The 5,375-nt window shown below is 39.6% G+C and overlaps 1 long non-coding RNA gene across 1 annotated transcript; it reads right to left on the bottom strand.

Annotated features, from left to right (window-relative positions):
* Positions 1 to 2,602: 2,602 nt before the first annotated feature.
* LOC120227025 lies at positions 2,603 to 4,946 on the bottom strand. Its single transcript, XR_005527153.1, has 3 exons — positions 4,734 to 4,946; positions 3,595 to 3,683; positions 2,603 to 2,613 (listed from the first exon to the last, which is right to left on the bottom strand). It is a non-coding gene; the product is annotated as an uncharacterized LOC120227025 (long non-coding RNA).
* Between the last annotated feature and the right edge of the window lie 429 nt (positions 4,947 to 5,375).

Genomic DNA, 5,375 nt, shown 5'->3' with positions numbered 1-5,375 from the left:
TATATATTAATTTATACATATATGCTTTAGTATGTTCTTTTGCATATATGAATGCATCACAATAAAAGTTCAAATTAAGTAACCATGCACAGTTCAGACATATAGTCATTAAAAGTTATTTTTAAAATTGCATTTACAATACCAATTAAAAAATAAAATTACTGGGCCGCCTGGCTGGCTTAGTTGGTTAAGTGTCTGACTCTTGATTTTGGCTCATGTCATGATCTTGGGCTTTGTGAGTTCAAGTCCCGCAGTGGGCTCTGTGTTGACAGTACAGAGCCTGCCTGGGATTCTGTCTCCCTCTCTGCCTCTCCATTACTCACAATCTCTGTCTCTCTCTCTCAAAGATAAATAAATAAAAACATTTTACAAAAGTATAAATTCCTAAAAGCTTAACAAAAATACTTAGAACCTAGATAAATGTAGCTTTTAAATTTAGAAAACACTCCTCAATCCTAGGTAGGAGAAATAAACATAATTTTGTTCTCATTAAACTTATCTATAGTTTAAACGATGCTTACAGGTTTGGGGATGTGTCTGAGAAACTAATTTTCAAGTACTTTTGTGAGAGAAAGAAAAACCATTATTAAATGACACCCAAAAAACAAATAATCCAGTGAAGAAATGGGCAAAAGACATGAATAGACACTTTTCCAAAGAAGACATCCAGATGGCCAACAGACACATGAAAACATGCTCAATATCACTTATCATCAGGTAAATACAAATCAAAACCACAATGAGGTATCACCTCACACCTGTCAGAATGGCTAAAATTAACAACTCAGTCAACAACAGGTATTGGCGAGGATGCGGAGAAAGAGGAACCCTTTTGGACTGCTGGTGGGAATGTAAATTGATGCAGCCACTCTGGGAAACAGTATGGAGTTCCTCAAAAAATTAAAAATAAAACTACCCTACGACCCAGCAATTGCACTACTAGGTATTTATCCAAGGGATACAGGTGTGCTGTTTTGAAGGGGCACATGCACTCCAATGTTTATAGCAGCGCTATTGACAATAGCCAAAGTATGGAACAAGCCCAAATGTCCATCAACTGATGAATGGATAAAGAAGACGTGGTGTGTATGTGTGTGTGTGTGTGTGTGCGCACACACACACACACACACAATGGAATATTACTTGGCAATCAGAAACAATGAAATCTTGCCATTTGTAACTATGTGCACGTAATTAGAGGGTATTATGCTAAGCAAAATTAGAGAAAGACAAATTACGTGACTTCACTCGTGGAATTTAAGTTACAAAACAGATGAACATAAGGGAAGGGAAGCAAAAAATATATAAAAACAGGGAGGGGGACAAAACAAGAGACTCAAATATAGAGAACAAACTGAGGGTTGCTGGAGGGGCTATGGAAGGGGAAATGGGCTAAATGGGTGAGGAGCATTAGGGAGGACACTTGTTGGGATGAGCCCTGGGTATTATATGTAGGGATGAATCACTGCATTCTATTCCTGAAATCATTATTGCACTATACGCTAACTAACTTGGATATAAATTTTTAAAAATCATTTAAAAAATTAAAATATAAAATAATGAGAGGAGACTAATCCAGTGGCATATTAAAACTCTGTAACTCTGTAATTATAATACCATGAGGTTGACACAGGAATAAAGATCAATAGAAAAAAACAGAAATCTGGAAATGGACCCAAATATAGCAGAGAATTCCAAACATGATAAAGGTAATATCACATTTGTGGGGATAAGATGGCCTATATAATTAATGATGCCAGGATATCTGACTAGCCATTGGCCAAAAAAAGAAAAAAAATTAAACTAGATTCCCTGCTCAATTCTTATGTTTTAGTGACTAGAGATAGTTGCATCACATACCCATTATATTGTAAATAATAAGTAACATAATAGCAACAAGTTCTTAGTGATTCTATTTGTCAAGTACTGTGCTGGTTTTTTTATGTTTGATCTTTTAACCTTCTTAATCCTGGTAAGTTCTATTTCCCCACTTCAGAGATGAGAAACTAGTTAGGTCATGCAGTCTAGTTCACATAACTCAGAAGGGGTGGAGGCATGAAACAAGCTTAGATAGTGGACCCAGAGCCTGTATTTTGACCAATATGCTATAAAATAAAAACATACCGAAAGGTTAATATATTCAATAGTTAAAACTTATAAGTAACTTTTATTTCCTTTTTTTCCCAAAATGAGCTATCTTCTTTCCTTTTTTTATCCTTAAATGAGGGAAAAGGCTAAATTCCTCTTCACTGCCTATTAAATGCACTATATATAAAGGAACTCTGATAGCAGAACTGAGAAGTGAGTCCATGAAACAGAACAGCCCCAAAAGTGATCTGTGTGTACAGCTGTGTATGTGTGTATGTATGTGATGAAGTTAGTAATTTGGTATATTAACAGGTAGGGCTACAATCAATGGAGAAAGTAAATGTTATAAGAAAAATTAAATAACTAAGTGGGGGGTGGGAAAGAATGTTTAAGCTCTGTCATTTCTCACACCAAAATACATACTTGAAAGACTACAGAGTTAAACTTTTAAAATACTTGAAACTATAAAAAAAATTGAGGAAAATGAAAATAATTATGTATTAGATTTGAGGGTGAAGAAGAGCTCTCAAAGCATAAAACTGTCTTAATAAAAAGAAATAAGATTTCACCGTATACAAATTTGAAACTTACATGAACAAAGAAGTCCTAAATGGCAAATGACAAAAGGGAGAAATATAGCAATTAACAAATGGTTTATGTCTTTTACATACAAAGAATACTTTTTATCAAATAGAAACAAAAATTAAGTAGGGAAAAAAAGTAATGCATGCCAAGATGCATACATTATTTATGTCAAAGAAAGAAAGCAAATGATCAGTAAAAGTATGCAAAAAATGGTCAACCTTACTAAAGATTAAAGGGATGCAGTTCAAGGCAAAATCTTCAATACTCAGAGCTGGTAAAGGTCCAAAAAGATAGGATCTTTCATCAAATGGTTACAGAAGTTAATTCAGGTAGTATTTCTAAAAAAGAACTTAAGTCTTTCAAAAGCCTAAAATATAAACATTATATTCTTTGACTCTGTTATCCTATTGTTCCTAATGTGTCTTGAAGATACAGACATACACTTCATAAATTATTTATAAAAATATTTAATAGAAAATGTTTATAACAGTAAAATATTGAGAATTACTTAAATTTTTCCCCAAAAAAGAAAATTTAAATAAAGTACATATAGCTGGAAGTAAACATATATACCTAGAATACAGTACATATACCTGGAATGGAATAAACATACCTGAAATGGAATACTAGATAGTCTTTAAAACTCACGCTACAAACAACCATTTGAAAAAATGTCAATTGTATGTTAAATGAAAAAAATTATACAAATAATGGCCACCCACAATTCAATAAATATTAAATGAGTGCTTACTACATGCCATGCACAGTTTTATGTACTGGAAGTGTTCTCTGCCCTCATGGAGCCTACTTCTCCTGTTCGAATTTTTTTATATATACTAATCTCTCTCTATATATCAGTTACCTATGTATCTATTTTTGTACATATGTGTACATATTAGTGTTTGTACAAATCCTACTCACCTGGGATCAGACTATGAGGAGACTAGTGAACTTTCCTCCATTATTTATGCTCCTCTTTTAGGGAAGGGTGGAGTTTTGAGGAGTCTGAGCTGAGGGAGAAGAAAGGAGGAATGAAAGACTGGTCATGCCTTGCAATTCCCAAACTCACCACGATCCCCATACTAACTGGGTGTGACTCCCAAACCTCCTAGAAAGTGGCCAAAAAGAACCCAAGAACATTTCTGTTCCTTTTCTAGGGCCAGATGGGAGAGTTATGAGAATGGGAACCCAGGACTTTATTTCTGAACCTTTAAAAACGTCAAAGGTACAGTTCTTGTTTGGGTATGAAAACAGAATTTGATCTCACAGTCCCTCCAGGGATGCAGATGGCATCTAATGTAATGTAACCTTGCTGAGCCTCAAGGCTTTCCTAATTAAGTATTAACAAAAATAGCAAAATAATAAATAGAGGACTTATTTTCTTTCTATTCTTATTTTTCTCATTTTGTTCAATCAGCAAAGTAGAAAGATAATCCCATTGCTCTTTTCTACTTATTACACAGAAATACTGGATTTACTATCAGAATTCCTAGAATCTTACAGAACGGTCCCAGATCTAGAGTTCCCTGGACCTCATCAGCCTCTGTCACTAACCACTTGTAGAACTTTGAAAATGACCAAACTTCTAGAGCTCCCAGGGCCTCACTTTCCTCACCTGTAAAATGGGGTCGTGAGCCTTTGCTACCCTGGTCCTGCCTTGGCGACCACAGGTCCCTGGGGAAAATGATAAACAAGAGCCCTCTTTCTCTAGAAAGGAAAAAACCATTCGTGGACGGCCCGAGAGCATGCGTCTATGTTTGGGCCTATGTTTGGGCCCTCCCAACGCGCCACAGGCTGCCCGAGTGTTTTTGGATTCAGACACACAAATGGTTCTAAAGGAGCGGGATCTACCCGTGTCAGGGCCACGGATCCGTGCGGCCTCTGTTCTGCAGCGCAGACGCGCGCGGCCTCCGTTCCACGTCCAGACCCCCTACTCGAGTTCCGCCCCCAAACCTTCCAGCCCCGAGCACCCCGGTCCCAGGGTCAAAGCTGCCTCTGTCCTCCTCTCTCCTTCCCCTTACTCAGTTTTAATTTGGGGAGGGCGGCTGTGAAGGACCCACCTACACTGGTGTCTTCGGAATTTCTAAGCCGGAGCCGCTTCTCCGCCCATCACCCTCCCTTTTCTGCCACTCTTTCTTCAGCCACAGCTCTCCCCGCCCTTGTCCGCTTCTGGCTCGGTGCTCCCGAGAATCCGCGTCACTTGTGGAGCCTCGGGGGGGGGTGGGTGGCGGACGGGACCGGCCCAAACAGTCTACACAAACAATGGCCTTAGCCCCTCTAGACCGAATAGGAAGCCCCGGGCCTCAGAGTTGACACTCAGAGCGTTTCCATGGAGACGGGAGGGGCGGGGCGGGAAAGGATAGCGCCCGAGAACGTGGCTCTTGATTGGACAGAAGGCCCGGGACTCAGTCCCCCGGTCGGTCGCGGGCGATCAGGGGCCTGAGACCTAAGTTCTTCGAGCTCTTAGCTGAGGGTAGGACCGAGTCACCGCCGGATGCTAACGAAATAGGACTATTCTAGGTGCTTTCAGGGACCCTGGGAAGGGGGCGAGGCTGGGGATTCAGGGAACTGAGCGGACAGTCTCGTAGAATTCTGGAATCCTCACAACCCACGAGTGCGAAACGCCCCCCCCCCCCCCAACAGAAGCCTGGGGAAAACCTTGCTGTCACTTCACTTTTGTGGGTGAGGGGTGGTTGCTCCCG

Source organism: Hyaena hyaena, unplaced genomic scaffold, assembly GCF_003009895.1.
Source record: "Hyaena hyaena isolate Hyena2069 unplaced genomic scaffold, ASM300989v1 scaffold_1969, whole genome shotgun sequence".
Classification (NCBI taxonomy): Eukaryota; Metazoa; Chordata; class Mammalia; order Carnivora; family Hyaenidae; genus Hyaena; species Hyaena hyaena.
This window is presented reverse-complemented; position numbering and strand designations above follow the sequence as displayed.